General features: G+C 52.5%; 1 long non-coding RNA gene across 2 annotated transcripts; it reads right to left on the reverse strand.

Annotated features, from left to right (window-relative positions):
* Window positions 1–2,988: 2,988 nt before the first annotated feature.
* LOC137480159 (uncharacterized) lies at window positions 2,989–13,323 on the reverse strand. 2 transcript variants are annotated; one of them, XR_011002735.1, is made up of 3 exons: window positions 13,246–13,323; window positions 3,604–3,750; window positions 2,989–3,486 (listed from the first exon to the last, which is right to left on the reverse strand). It is a non-coding gene; the product is annotated as an uncharacterized lncRNA (long non-coding RNA). The 2 variants fall into 2 exon arrangements; XR_011002734.1 differs by lacking the exon at window positions 13,246–13,323 and having other exon boundaries at window positions 3,604–4,208.
* Between the last annotated feature and the right edge of the window lie 1,875 nt (window positions 13,324–15,198).

The raw sequence follows: 15,198 nt of genomic DNA on the forward strand, positions 1-15,198 counted from the left end.
GCTGAAACGCCGCAGGAGAGGCGATTTTCTTTGTGCTGCCCACCCCCTGCCTTGCCCAAAACTAATCTCAGAAAGCCCCTGCTGGATCCAGAGCCGAGTTTTATGTGTTTGCCAGTAACTGCTGCTGAGGTGCCCGCTGCCCCTTGGCTCGCAGCACCGAGTGCCTGCCCGCTCCCTGGCGTGCTCCTGGCAATGGCAGCGGGGTTGAAAGGCAGTAAATGATTCTTACACACGATCTGGCAAAAAAAAGCCAACAGCAGTGACCAGACAGCTCGATAAGTGCCCTGCAGACAGAGAAAGCATTACACTGCACTTTTGGTAAACTTTTGGGATGAACCTGGGAAGAAATGAGATTAGCAGTCAGCCTCCTCCCACTACCTCTGCAAAACTTCTCCATCTGATTGTGTCACTCCTGGCCTGTCCCCCTGGGGCCAGTGGGCATGGCTTGGTTTATGAAGGGCAGCCCTTGTGATGCTGTCCCAGCCTTCATGTCCCCATCTTTGCTGCCAGGTACAGGACCAGCTTCAGCCTTTGGCACACAAACTTGAGAATTCCCTGGACCACATCAGCCAGCCCTTGAGCCTGAACAGCATCCCTGGACCATTCTAGGGCTGGTCCACTCACCATGTCCACCCTACAGAAGCTACAGGTTTGCTGTTGGAAGCCCAGCCAGGAGGTCCAGCTCCCAGGCTTGCTTTCAAGAGCACAAGCCTCCCTTAGAGGGAGGATTTCCTGGACCCCCTGCACAGGTCCTTCTTCTCCTACAGCTTTCACTCTCTACACAGCCGGAGGTTGACTGGAAACACCTGGGTTGGCTCTTGTCCCATCTTCCAGCAGGCTCAGGGCAAAGCGACTGGCCAGTGGTGGTGGTACCCAGAGTGGCTTCAGTACAGGTGGGAGCCCAGTGCCAGGCCAAGGATTTGGCTCTACAGAGTGACCCTGGGAAGGTGGAGGCCCTCAGGCAATGACCACCTCCACCGTGGTAGCAGGAGCCCGCCCTGCCTATGGCTGAGTGAGGGGCACTCCCGGCCACACTGGTTATTTCAGCATCATCTGTAGCACTTCCTTCAGCGTGGCTGGTTCCTATTTCTCATCCCTTCATCCCCTGCTTTCCCAGAAGAGCAGAATTTCTTGTGTCCAGAGTGTCTCCAAACACACTGCAGCTGTAGGAGGACTGATTTTCTCCCACCTCAAGCCTCTCCTTTTAAAAGATCTCCCATCCATATCTACTCCAGAAAGCTGTGTCCTTCTTAGGTCTTTTTCCACCAAGACAGGTAGATGTCACTAAAGTACATTCCCAGCTTCCTGCAGGTCTCACTGATCCCTGCCTCACTCATGCAGCCTTAGCAACACCCCCACCCATGGGAAGAAGAAGCACAAGGGTTTGCAGGAGACTGTCCCATGTGGTTCTTCCACAGCCTTTTGCTGATTTGTTCCAAAATGCCTCTTCTAACAGACGTTGAGAAACTGTAGTTGCAGCTGAAACAACAAAGACACCTGAGCACATAAATATTGGTGGAAATGCTTGGACATATTGACTCCACAAGTAGTTATAGTGCTGCCCAGATAAAGATATTTTACCACAGGACAGATGAAGGAGAAAGATGCAGAAGAGAGCTTGGAAAACATAAAGGATCCACTCAAAAAAACAGAAGAGCAGTTGCTGGAAGAGCCCAAACTATCTTTGCCTTCTGCACATGGTTCCCAGGCCTTTTTCCGTGGACAGCTCACCACTCCTCTTTCCCTTCTCACATTATGCTTGCATCTCAATGACTTCTCTTCCTGCCAAGGGGATGGCTGTGATGAGCTGATGGGATGGGTGGTGTTCACATCTCTTTCCCTTGCTCTCCCAGATGGCATCACGGCAAATCCAGAGGTGAAGGAAGAGGCTTGGATTGCAATACCTCTCGTACTGCAGCGACCTCCTGCATTTCCAGATCTCTGGCCACAAGTCACCTGGAACATCACCAGCCATGTGCAGAGGGGCTTTTACACCTCCTCTTGGTGCTAGCAAATCATGCCTTTCTCCATGATGGATTCCACTCTCCTCCTGGTGTGCATTCTTCCTGTGGATGCTCCTTCGACAGCTTTGACTCCTGTGTCCAAGCCTGCAGAGAAGAAATTCTTCCAACACACAGTTTTCCTTGCAGGTACCCCATGGCAGAAGCACAGCAGGCCAGGGCTGTGTCCTCTAGGCCACCTGGGCTGAGGGCACAGGCCTTGCTCTCCAAAGGACCCAACAGCTCTCCAAGGTGTTTCTTCCTGAGGAGTACAGCCCACCATGGGAAGCCTTGGAAGGAAAAGAAAAGTATCCTGGGTGGCCTCCAGCTGCAAAATGCCATTCTTTTTGGAGTCCAGGAGGGATGAACTGCATAATGCAGTCAATTTTCTCGCCTGAACATCCATCAGACACCTGCTTTGCCAAATTTTATGTTAGAAAATGCATGTTTAATCACATGGTGAATCCTGCCTCTTGCTAAGTACACTCACCTCCCTCTACAGGTTCTGGTCTGACTCATACCTGGCTGTCTGGGTGCATGGCTGGTCCCATTCCCAAATTCTCGTGTCTGGCTGACTCAGCTGAGATGGAACAGCAAAGGCCAATTTTTAGTAACGCTGGAAATTCTTGTTGCCCTTCAAGGCAAGAGCTCCATGCTCTGGCTCATGTGAGCAGGAGCAGCTTTACCAGGAAGGACAGAGCTAAGTCAGTGCCCCTCAGACTTTGTCCCAGTTACCCAGAAACATCAACCCTTCTGTAGTGCACATCTTCATGGAACGACCTGAATTACTGTCACACATTCCAAGTTCGTTGCATTGCAACACTGCACATCCTGGCCGTTGTGTTTTCCAAAGAGGATGCTGCTGCTAAAAATTACATGAATGATGAAGAAATACAAATTAGCACACCCTCTGCCCAACCACGGATCACTGGTGATGTATAAACACAGCTGAACCCTGGGGAAAGAACAATGCCAAGTGAAAGAGAAGGTAAAGTAATACTGTATATTTTCACATCTCCCTCATTACTGCAAGGTCATGTGTGTGCCCTGTGGTTTGTGGTTGAGATGAGGCTGCACTGGAGTTTTGGTTGTGTCCTAAGGAAAGGACATTTGTCCTTTATCCAAAGGACTTTGGGATAAAGTTAGAGCTGGCATAGCTGTGTGGGAGAAGGCTTGGCTTTGCCACAGAGCTGGCTGCTGCCCATGGCACAGCTCATCCCACAGCTGAACGGGGCTGTAGCCAAGCTCTGGTTTTGTGTGGGCCTGTGGAAAACACCCAAAAAAAGAGGGAAATAGGGAAAGTTGCGATCAAGGCACCACACCATCACAGGTATCTCACCCAACTCTTTGGAGCAATTATTTCGATAGACGTGCTCCCAGGCAGCTGTGGAAGCCTTTGGAGCTAAGGTTGGTGTTCCCAGGGGTCACCAGGCTGGCAGTTGTGATGAAAACCCAGCTCACCTTGAGTGATTAAGGACAAAATGCCCTGGGTTTTCTGGAAAATGGAAGGAAAAAAAAAAAAAAAAAAAAAAAAAAACAAAGGGGAATTTACTGAACCTCATGGTGGAGTGGGCTGAAGGAAGAGGGCAAAATATACACTCACCAGGAGTCATGGCTTCTCCAGAGTTGACTTGTCTCCCTCAGGAAATAGGAATTTCCAGTTTGTGGCTTGGAGAAGGATGGAGCATGCCCAGGACAAGGATGTCAGCACGGTCAACCACAAAAGCTGGGCTCAAGTTCTTGTCCTGTCCTGGGCTTGCGTGTGGAGGCAGGTGAAGGTAGGAAGAGCAGCCTGATAGGAACACATTTTCCCAGATCATCTTCTGTCAATCGCCAGAGTGGAGCAGAAGCTGAGACTGGCAAAGGTGCCTATCTCGAGAGATGGGAGATGGTGACCCTGGGTTGTGAATGGTTGGGGAGCATCCCTGTGGAGGAGGATTTGGGGAACTGATGGGTGATAAACTGCACGTGAGCTGGCACTGTGCACTGGCAGCCAAGCGTCTGCTAGGCCACATCCAAAGCAGTGTGAGCAGCAGGACTAGAGAAGGCTCTGGGGAGACCTTAAAGCTCCTTCCAGTGCCTTAAGGGACTCCAAGAAAACTGGAGAGGGACTTTAGACAAGAACATGAAGTGATAAGGCAAAGGGGAATGTCTTCCCACTGCCAGAGGGCAGAGTTAGATGGGATGTTGGGAAGGAATTCTTCCCTGTGAGGGGTGGGGAGGCTCTGACAGGTTGTCCAGAGAAGCTGTGGCTGCCCCATCCCTGAAGCTGAAGGCCAAGTTGGATAGGGCTTGGAGCAAACTGGTGCACTGAAAGGTGTCCCTGCCCATGGCAGGGGGTGGAACAGGACAGTCTTTAGCAGTCATTTCAAACCCAAACCATTCTGGGATTCAATGTTCAGGTACCCAGGAGGGGCAGGGAGAAGTCAGGGGGCTTCTGCAGAACTGGTTTACCTCACCTGTGTAAGAACCTGGGGGGAATCCCAGCCCTCGTGCCTGATGCCAAGCCTGTCCTGGAAGAGGAAGTCACTCCTGCCCTGGAGCCCAGGTCAGCATGGGGCTTGCAGCAGCTGTAAGCCACTGTGAAGAGCCAGCTCTGAGAGCATGACCTTGGCTGATGATGGACTGGGACTAGCTTGGCATTCCCCATGGCTCCCAAGGCCTGACCGATACCTGGAGAGCCGTGGCTGGCTTTCAAGAAACAGGCTTGCAGGCCTTGTTTGGACCTATGTGTCAATTTTGGGGCTGTGTTCCAACTGCAGAGTCACTGTGCTTAGTTTATTTTTCAGGAAATGCCACAAACCTGTTTCCCTGCTGGTTAGGAGAAATATTCGGTGTCAGGTTTTGACTGTATTGCAAAATGCTGTTTGCTACCTGGGATGAGCCAAACTGGCCACTGGAGAGTTGGAGCTGGTGTTGTTTGAACCAATATTTGCTTCTAAGTATTGCTTCTAAGTATTGCCTAATTTCTAAACCACACATGGCAAACAAAGAGCTCTCTGTTGATTTTAAGCCGCTCTTCCCAGCTTGGAGTGCTCAGCTGCAGACTGAGGTCTCTTGTCCAGAGCTGCTTACCAGGTCATACCAAGATAGATTTGCATTTTTAGGTTGGAAACTAATGGCAGCTCAACGGCCAGGTGCCAGTAGCTTGGCCCTCTGTGCCTTGCATGGCAGCTCTGCAGGACAGTGCCACTGCCCCACATCCTCCTGTGCACATCCCCCGCTCCAGCAAACACCAGCTGGCCCAGCAGTGCTGAGGAAACAGGTTCTCCTGACCTCTTTTCCCAAGCAGGCCCCCACTAACTCCCTAGCCCCCTTGCTGAAGTCAGCAGTGGCTTCTGCTCCACCAGCCAGCGCTCCATCCAAAACTCACCCTCTCAGACATGCAATTAGTGCCATTCCTCCTAATGAAGGGTCTCTGTTTGCTTAATTAACCCAAAGGTTAACAGGATTACCAGCAACTCTGTGCAACGCCAGAAGCTGTGATGTTCCTGAAAGGATTTTGGAAGGGAAGGTGGTGAATTCCTGCTGAAGACACTCTTGCAAGGAGAGCGGCTGGAGCCTGGTAACATTTAGCCCTGCCTCCTATATATTTTCCAAAGATCTGTGGGAACAAACGAGTAAATACTGCTATCTGGGAAAGAAATGGCGGGAGTGTCAGCTGCCCTGTGTGGCCATAGCACCCTCTGCTCCTGTCCTGCAGGACCCCAGGTCCCACACCAGGGCACGCACCAGGCAGTTGCACAACTCTTCTGTCCACAAAGTGGCTGTGTCCAGCTCCCTGGGACATGCCAGACAGTTTCCACGGGGACATGTCCCCACAACTGGATGCTGGACCATCCCAGAGATGTGGCTGGCTGAGAACAGGAGAAAAAGTGGCTTATCTCCAGGAGGAGGGAGCTGTGGCTCTTGTGAGATACCATGCACACATCCAGGGATGTTCTCCTGCAGTGGCAGAGCCCAGGACACTGGGATGGGGACAGAGAAACAACTGTGGCAGAGATGGTCAAGAAGACCTTGTAGTGAGAGGGGAGGAAGAGTGGAGGGGCACAAGGTGACCCTGGGGGTGAGCCACTGCTACTTCACCACCATAAGGGAGCAGGGGGACATCACTGAAGCAGGTTCTGGCAGATGCAGCCAGGGGAGCAGCTCTGAGCCTGTTGCAGAGTGATGCTGGGAATTTTGCTGGACCAAGGGTCACTTTGCAATTGACTTTGCTGTGGGCATGGAGCTACAGGAGGAGTGGGCAGCAGAGGCTGGCAGCCAAAAGGACACAAAGGAGAAGGTAAGGGGAGACACCCAGAAGAACTTGGGAACCAGCTTCCCAGAGCAGTGCCAGCAGTACCAGACCTGGGGCTGGATCATTGTCCATCTGCTGGAGCAGCTCTCTCTGCTAGATCTGACCCAGGGAGCAGGGACTGAACCTCTTCTCATCCTCCACAGTGGCCAGGCAGCCCAGCTGGGCTGGCACAGCCACCCAGCGCTGCGCCCAAGGGCTGCTCTGGCCAGAAATGAGATGTGGGCATTAAATGAACGGGAAAAGGGTCAGCTCACCAGTGGGTCAAGCTGAACTTGCTGTTCAACCCCTTTCCAGTTAGTTAATTTATGGTAATCATTAATTCCAAGCCCCTGTCCATGCGGGAAGCTTCACAATAGCTAATTTTTAATCTGTCACCACAGCTACACGCTGCTACATGTGCCCTGGTTGAAGCCACCTTCCCATTTAAACATTCTTACAGCCAATATAATTCCCTGCTGATTAATAGTGGTTGTTTTGAAACCACAGAAAAATCTGTTGGCCAACATTCCCTTCCACTCTGTAATTTTAAAGCAGCATTAAAAGGGAATTAATGGAAATAACACTTTAGAATAACAGCAAGGCTTAGTCTTTATTGGAGACGCATTGAACTCTAGTTAAATTAATTTCCCTGCTGCTCTTGAGATTTTCAAAGACAGATCTGTCACAAGCCGTGCAAACATCTCACCCTTTAGAGGTCAAGAGCTGAGTATGACACCAGTGAGCAAACACTGGCCCCAGGACCTGGGAGGGCATCTCCTCCCTGCCAGCCCAGCACTGGTGACCATCACACCACCAGGGAAATACCTGCCCTGCCCAGGGATCGCTGAGGAGCTCATGGGCAGGCTTGACCTTCTGGTGCCTTCTCTCACTCCTAAATGTCAGAGGAATTTGTTTCCTGCTCGCTGGTCAAGATGTTCTCATCAAGATAAAATCCAAGGGGAATGGCTCCTCCCGTCCTCACCCCCGGGCCACCCGGGGCTGGCACAGCCTTGAGGCACTGCTGGACCCTGGCTCTCAAACAACCTCGTCCTTTCCAGTAATTACTGTTTTGCAATGTGGAAAATAATAAAAGACTTGGGACTGTTAAGAGCTCTAAAAGGAGAAGAGAGGGGGGAGCAAAAGACCCAGCTGAGCAGATTTCAAACCCCCTCCTGAGGGCTTTTAGACTCCCGTGGCATTTTAATCCTCATTGCATTTCCAGCTGCAGGGATAAAGGAGCAGAAAACATAGGCAGAGATGAGGGGGCTTCAGGACACAGGTCTGGCTGGGGCTGGTCTCAGTGAGGGAGCTCTGGGCTGGGGTGGACATCAGGATGCAGCAGCACCCTCCCAGAGCCCCCCAGCATCATCCAATGGGTCCTTGTCCCCACCCTCTGCTCACATGGGTGCTGTGGCACTGGGGAGTGTGATGGCAAAGCCCAGCTGTAGTGTGACATGGCTCTAACAGCTCCTGAAAACTGTTGCGAGAATAAGGAAGGAACCAGAAAAATTATTGCTTCAGATGCTTTGTTAGAAGTTGCATAAGGTGGAGGCACGTGGCTGCACTCTGTAGGTGGAATCATAAAATCCCAGAATGGTTGGGGTTGGAAGAGACACCAAAGCTCATCTAATCCAGCCCTCCTGCCATTAACAGGGACTGCTTCCAGTATCCCAGGTTGCTCCTTGCCCTATCCAACCTGGCCTTGGACACTTCCAGACATGGGGGGTCCAGAACCTCTCTGGGCAATGACGACCATTTTTGTTGTACAATGGTGATTGAACAGTAAAGATCGGTTTTGTTCTAGGCAAGGTGTGCAGAGAAATTACTTCATTCCTCTGAAATTCCCTTTTAATTGCAGTGGGAAAGGAAAATGAACTCCTTTTGGGGAGTCTGCTCACTGCCAGGGACTGAGGGTCTCAGCATGACCATGTCCACAGCCTTGCAGGACCTGATCTGATGTCTGCTGCTCCCCCCTTCACCAGAGGTTCTGCCCTTCCACCTGCACATCTCTGGCCACCAACATCCTTCTCCTGTCATCCACTGCAGGTAGCAGGTCCTGCCACACCTCTGCCAGGTGGAACCTGGACGGACACCACAGCCAGAGAGTGCCAGGACCACATGCTGGGGGGCAGAGAGAGGGAACAAACCTTGGATAAACACTGGTGAGCTGTGCAAGAGACATCCCTTACCAGAAAGCATCACCTGCTCCTACAGCCCCATCCTCCCTCCTTTCCAGCCTCACTGGGGACCTCCACTAAGATTTTCCAGGAGCAATGCAGGATTTTCCTGCCTGAGCAATGCTGGAGAAGCACTGGTCCCCAGCTCCACCTCAGCTCTGCCCCTGCCGGGACATGGCCCTCTTGGTCCTGACCCCAACCCACAGACAGACTCCTCAGCCAGACCTTGGACCTACCAGGTGGTCCCCAGGGCATCTCCAACCCTGCCGCTGTCCCCAGATCTGATCCCAGCCTCAGACCTTCCTTGTCACCAACAGATCCCAGGAGATCTGGACTCTGGGCTGAGTCCAGCTGCTATCCAGGGCCCATCCTGATCACTTTGGATGGAACAAGGGGGACAAGGATCATGCTGGGGTCCCCATTCCTTTGGGAGCAATCAGCCCTTGCGGTACCCTGGCACACAGGCAAGAACACAAACCTCTCCTCTGGTTAGACCAAGGAATGGCAAACAAGACCCCAGCTCTTTGCAGGGCTTTGATCGCATACCTCAATCCATTTCCATTCCAGTTTATCCTGGGCAATGGTTTCTTGTATGCAGCAGTAAGATTTTTCCATCGAACCAAACATTTCTACTGAGTCTGGCTCTCACAGGAGTCCCACAGCCCCATGCTGACATCAACACCACCCTCATAAACATGCCATGGAGACATAACATGAACAAACAGCAGGAAAAGCTTTGTGGAGATCCTGTTACAAGCAATATTTTTGTTCCTTTTGCTCATTCTCTGAGGTGGGAAATCCCCCAAAAAAGACCAGGCCTTTAGTCAAGGTCATCAGACTTGTGTAATGACAGCAGGCTCTGGGGAAGTTGGAGCCACCAACCTGTGTCTCCTTCCTCGTCTACCACGACGGATGCCAGCACAGATTTTCAGAGCACAGCAGCAAACAGCTTCCCAGGGGAGAGCTTTACACCAAATGAGCCATCAGCTTTTTTCTCATTAGCATAATATTTCCATTAGCAGCTCTTGCAGGCTCTGGCTGTGGCAGAGGACTTACTAAACTAGAGAAGACAAGAGGAGGTTGCACTGGCTTAGCCCCTAAAAGATAAATCTGAGCTGCCTCTCTCATTCCAGAGTGTTGATGCATTCAGAGGGTAATTACAGTAGAGGGAGCATGGAGTATCTCCTGTTAAAGGGCACAGGTGGTGGCTGAGAGGTCATTCCCACCTTCAGCAATCCAAGTTGAATTAAAAGATTAACTGCAAGTCAAGCTGTTCTGGTTTTAAGGAGAGACATGGGCACCTGGAGCAGTTCAGGGTTCTGCTGTGCTCACAAATGCCAAAGTACAAGCTGCTCAATTGTCCAGCAGCCACGGTGCAGGTTCTCCTGGTCACAGGTGACCAACCAAAAATAAAAGAGATGTAAGCAGAAAGGGCACTGGGGGAACACAGAGGATGTGCCATGGCCAGAGTCCTGTGGCAGGGACATTGCCCCAGCTGGGGCACCTGGAGTTTGGGACTGTGGCCAGCTCCTGTTCCGGCTCCTGGCACTCAGGGTCCTGGCTTGAGGGGACAAACCAGGGAACCCAAACCAAACCTTGGACATCATCATCTCCTGAAGGATTTCAGTGGGGTGCTGGCTCTGCTCAAGTCATTTTCCTGCATCTGCAGTCTTCTTGGCTGAGCCAAGTATAGTACTCCAGCTCTTGGGCACAAGACACAGCCCTGCCCCAGGAACAGCACATACAGCTGAACCCGGGGCTGCTTTTGGAGCTGTAACACACTGCAGGATTCCCAGTTTGCATTCTCATTTTGAGGAACTATCCCCTTTTCTTTAACTCATCCCTTACTCAGTTCACAATTGTCAAAATCTCATGTTCATGCACCTCCTACTCAGAGATTTGGATGGTGAAAAGGGAGGCAGGGGACATCTAGAAGGTTATGATCTGTAAGATTGACTACCTTTACTGATGTGAAGGTAGAGAATGGTTTTATGCACTATCTCCTGGTGTTGGTTGTTCAAAAGAAAATAATTCTCCCAGACTGGCTGAGGAATACCTGGAAAGAGACACCTCCTGCACCAGTGGAAGGACAGTGATCTGAAGGTCTCTGAACAGTGATATCCATTCCATGGGGTGCAGGGGCAGTTCTGGAGGGGCATCATGACCAACTCTCCCTGGAGCTACCACACATGGGAGCACACAGACCAACCCTGCAGAGATGGTCTGCGGACTCTCAAGGCTGGTGGAAACCACTGCAGCTACACAGACACCCAGAGAGCTCCTCCACTCCTTGTGACCTGCCCTCACAGCTGTCATTCATCCTAAGACACTTTAAACCACTTGTGTGTGTATGGCTTCCCCTTTCTGCCCTTTTGATGCCAAACAGTTCGGGGTGCTCCAGTCTCTCTCTCCAGGGGCTCAGTTCCTCATTTCCTCACTTCTCCCCAGCCCGGCCTGGCATTCTCCTTACTCAGAAATTGCCTTTTCAAAGATGTGCTCAACCGATGGGAAGAGAAGACAGCTCCTTTTGGGACCTGGTGTCCCAGCTGATTGATTGCAACAGTTTCTATTCCATTCTCCCCTGCTTCCCAGCCAGGCTTTGCTGGGTGAGTGTCTTCAGCATGGATCTGACAGGGGAAAGATGTCTCATGACCAGTGCCAGTAGTGGTAACATGCTCCCCATGCCTGCACACCCCTCTTGCTTTCATCCACGTTATGTGCCATCTGCACTCCCCCAGCCTGGTTTTGCAGGGAATTGGATGTTTTCCTAAATACCAGCTCTTGCCTCCTTACAGCATCCCAGAGACAGGCTTCAAAAAATGCATCAACACTACCCAATTCCATGTCTGGCAGGACAGAAGCCCCTCTGAGGAGTCCTGCCAGCTGCCCCAGGTCAGGGTATTGCAGAAGACACAGAAGATAACTGTGAGGAAGAACCATGAGGCGGCAAAGATAGAAATAGAACTTATCCCAGGGAAGCTGTGGCTGTCCCATCCCTGGAAGTATCCAAGGTGAGATTGGATGGGGTTTGGGGGAACCTGGGATAGTGGAAGGTGTCCCTGCCCATGGCAGGGGGGTGAATCGGATAAGATTTAAGGTCTCTTCCAACCCAAACCATTCTGTGATTCCATGACAAATGGCCCAGAGGATGATCATTCCCCTGGTCCACAGCAGAGAAAAGAATCCAAAGCTAAGGCAGCAGAGGTGAGGGGAGCACAAATAGTAAAAGGTGATTCCTGGAACAAAGTTCAACCCACCTGGAGCCTAATGAGTCCCATCTGTGCAATCAGCAGCTGCTTGCTCAGCAAACACTCCCACCCCAGCCTTGCTGCTGCTGCCGCAGCCCCGACAGCATTTTCAGAGACGGGAATGTTTGAACATCTGCAAAGAACTGGTATTTGGACCACTTTTGCAACTGTGGGGTGTGGGATGTACTTTCACACACAGCCCCAGTGCACCCCATCCCCCTCCATCCCCCTCACTGATCCACAGCATATCAGGGACTCCATCCCCACCTTCTTCAGCTCCTTGGCTCTCTGTAGGACTCCCTTCGGTTCCTGTGGGACAAACGTGCCCTCAGACTGCATGGAAAGAGAGATCTCTCCAGGCCAAAGAGCCAGATGAGAAGGGACATCAGAGGAGAGAGGGCAGGAGGAAGGAATGAAGCCACAGACCTGGCGCAGGGGCAGCGTGTGTGTGGGCAAACACGCAGAAAGGAAACGAGCGGATTGTGCTCCTCTTCCTCACAACATCCACATCAATCCGCTCTTCCCCTCCTGCCCCAAGGCCCTACATGGTGCACCCACTCTGCTCCCCTCTCAGTCCCCAGCACCTGTCATGTCTCTGATATCAGAGTCACAGCTCTCCTCACACATAGACTCTGGACCCAAATCTGTCCCTCTGAACCTCCGACCTTTTGCTGCCAGCAAGAAATGGCAGCGGCACCCTTGGCCCGGCACGTAGTGCTGTTTGCACAGCCCTTGCTCAAACACAATGGCCAGAGCTGGCTCTGCAGCCCCCCCAGCAGTGCCACCACCTCCCTCTGTCCATGGCAGGATCACAGTGGAGCACTGAGCACCTCCACCTCAGCTCAGGCACCTGCAGGAGCTCTCTGTGGCCACGGGGTCCAGGCTCCCCCTGAGGGTCACCTCGTGACTCCTTAGCTGACCCACACTGTCCCACAGGGCACTGACACCCCAGTCAGGTCAATTACTGGAGCTGGATATCGTAATCAGCCATAAACAATGGTTTATAGTTAATTAATTAACCATATGGCTGATGGTTTAATTAACCATAAACAATGACAATATCATCCAGTGGGGCTCAGTTGGTCTTGGAAAAGATGACAGTGACTTGGTCAATTTCCAAGCCCTGGACACCCTCCAGGGTATCCAATGTGAAGGCAAGAAGGGATAGGAATGTGGTTTATCGACAGCCTCGATGCCAGCAGAACCAAGCAGGGAGCTTGGGAGCCTCAGCAGGAGCCAACCCTGCAGCTCCTGCTTGAGTAAACACTCCCCCTTCACACCTTGAGCCATGAGCTCCCCTAAAGCAGCACCATCACATGAAAAAACCTCAAAAAATAATAAATAATTAAATAGATAAATAAATAAATTGATCCATCAGCAGGTCAACAAAGGACCAACTCCCACTGTAGGAGAGCTTCAAGTCCAGTGCTGCTGGAGAAAGGAGGACTGGCTACCCTTACCTTTTGGGGCCATTATGTGTGTGATAGAGCAGTTGTAGGAACAGAGCATCAGCTTTTCATTCATAGTTGAGAGGGTCACACACTCACCTGTGGGAGCTCCAGGGACCAGATCATGAAGCTGGTGGGACCAGTACACTTCAGACCTGAAGGACTTCCTGTAAGGATTTGATTTAAAATTTCTTCCTTCCTGGGATGAAGATGATGGTGATGAAGGTTCCAGGCCACAAAACATCTGGAAAAGCAAAGGTGTAAAGTGAGGCCCAAATATTAATTTTCCTGCCCTTAAAATATGTCAAGATTCCTCCATTGCAACTGAGGATAGAAAACACAAACCTCAGGGACTTTTTTTCCTACAAAAAGTAACCCAGAGCAAGAAATAGTTTATTGTGCCTGTTCCCTGGGCAGATACCTGGATTTCCATGCTGCTTTGATGACCCCTGCAGGGACAAGCAGTAACATGTTAATTCCTTCCTTACCTAGAAGTGCAGTGGTGTGGTCATGGGCACTACCTTGGGCTCTTGCTGGGCTTGAAAGGAGGAGTCTGTTCCCGGAGAGGTTCAGTTGTTAGAAAAAGCTTGGGATGGAAGTAAGGCTGCTCTTTAAGGAAGGAGCTGGGTGTTCTACAAGAGTTTAGCATTTTGTCCCCTGGCATCTCTAGCAGAGGGCCCCTGTGTATGCGGGGTGGCCTGGGGGCTCAGACTGCAGCCCGAGCAGTGTAAGGGAGCTGGGGTGGGAAGGAGGATGGAGCTGCCTGCACTGGGCCTGCCCAGGACCGGCCATGCAGCACCCCCAGCCCCGTGTGCAGACTGTGCAGGACCGGGAGAGTCTGGGCTGAGGAAAGCTGCCTGTGGCCTCCTGCCGGGGGGGAATCCCATGGGCTTGGATGAAACTGTGCCTCTGCACGGCCGGGCTTGTGGAGCTCAGCACCGGCTGCTCCAGCTGAGCCCGGGGAGCTCAGGCCGGGAGCCCCGGCTGCTGCCAGCGCGCCCCAAGGGCAGGACTCGCGGGTGACTTTTAACCCCGATTGTCGCTGGCTGCTGCCAGAAGAGTCGCGGGTGGGAGGAACAGAGGCACCGACTCTGCCCAGCTCTCGTGGTGGCCGCTCTCCCACCTCCTGCCCGAGGCAGCTGCGCTGTCCGGCAGGGGCTGCGCTCCGCTGCTGCCGGGCAGGAGCCGCGGGCGGTGCCGAGAGCGGCGGCTCCAGGGGTGCGCGGCAGGGAGGTGATGATGCACAGAGATCCCCGCTTGGCTGGAATCTCCTTGTGCACGGCAGATGAACTGTGGGGCCCAGTAAAGAGAAGGGAAAGAGCTGATCGGGATCCTGCATGTGCTGGCCCAAAGGGCCCGCGGTGCCTCTGCCAGCCAAAGGTACAGGGAAAGCTGTGGGGGCTTTGTTTGAGAGCCAGCGACGGCCAGGGACAGCTGGAGCTAAAGCCTTTTGAGCTGCCTTTCCCCTGCTGGGCTGCACCAGGCTCCAGTCCCCTTCCTGCCCTGGGACTGGGACCAGTAAATTCATTTTGGGTTCCCTGAGTGCTCCCACTGGCCCTGCTCCCAGCACTAAGGGGTGATGTCTCCAAACCCACCAGGGATGGGGAACTCCTGCAAGCAAGTTCCTCTTCCTGAGACCCCACTCGTGACTGGCTCTGTCCTTCTATGCTGAGCCAGGGCAGCAGAGACCTGCTGGGAGCCAGGACGGATGGTGGACGGAATGTGGCCATGCCCTGCTGCCAGGGCGGCCCCCAGTGTCCCTGGACAGAGGCACTGTGTCCTCTGCTCTCATCCTGAGCTCGTCCTGAACTCCAGCATCCTCATCCTAAGGGCTGCCTCCCACAGCCTGGGATGGAGCTGCTCCTGCTGTTTCTAATTCCTCCCGGGAAGGTTGCTTTGTGCAGGGATCATGCAGCTGGTGCACGGAAAAGCTGGTGAACCCTTTGGCTGGGCTGGGCCGTGGTGGGGAGGTGAAGCTGTGTCCTTAGGTGGCCAAGGTGCCTTCTCAGGTCTGGGAAGAAGCATCTGCAGTGTAACTGAGAGCGG

Source organism: Anomalospiza imberbis, chromosome 10 (genome assembly GCF_031753505.1).
Source record: "Anomalospiza imberbis isolate Cuckoo-Finch-1a 21T00152 chromosome 10, ASM3175350v1, whole genome shotgun sequence".
Lineage (NCBI taxonomy): Eukaryota > Metazoa > Chordata > Aves > Passeriformes > Viduidae > Anomalospiza > Anomalospiza imberbis.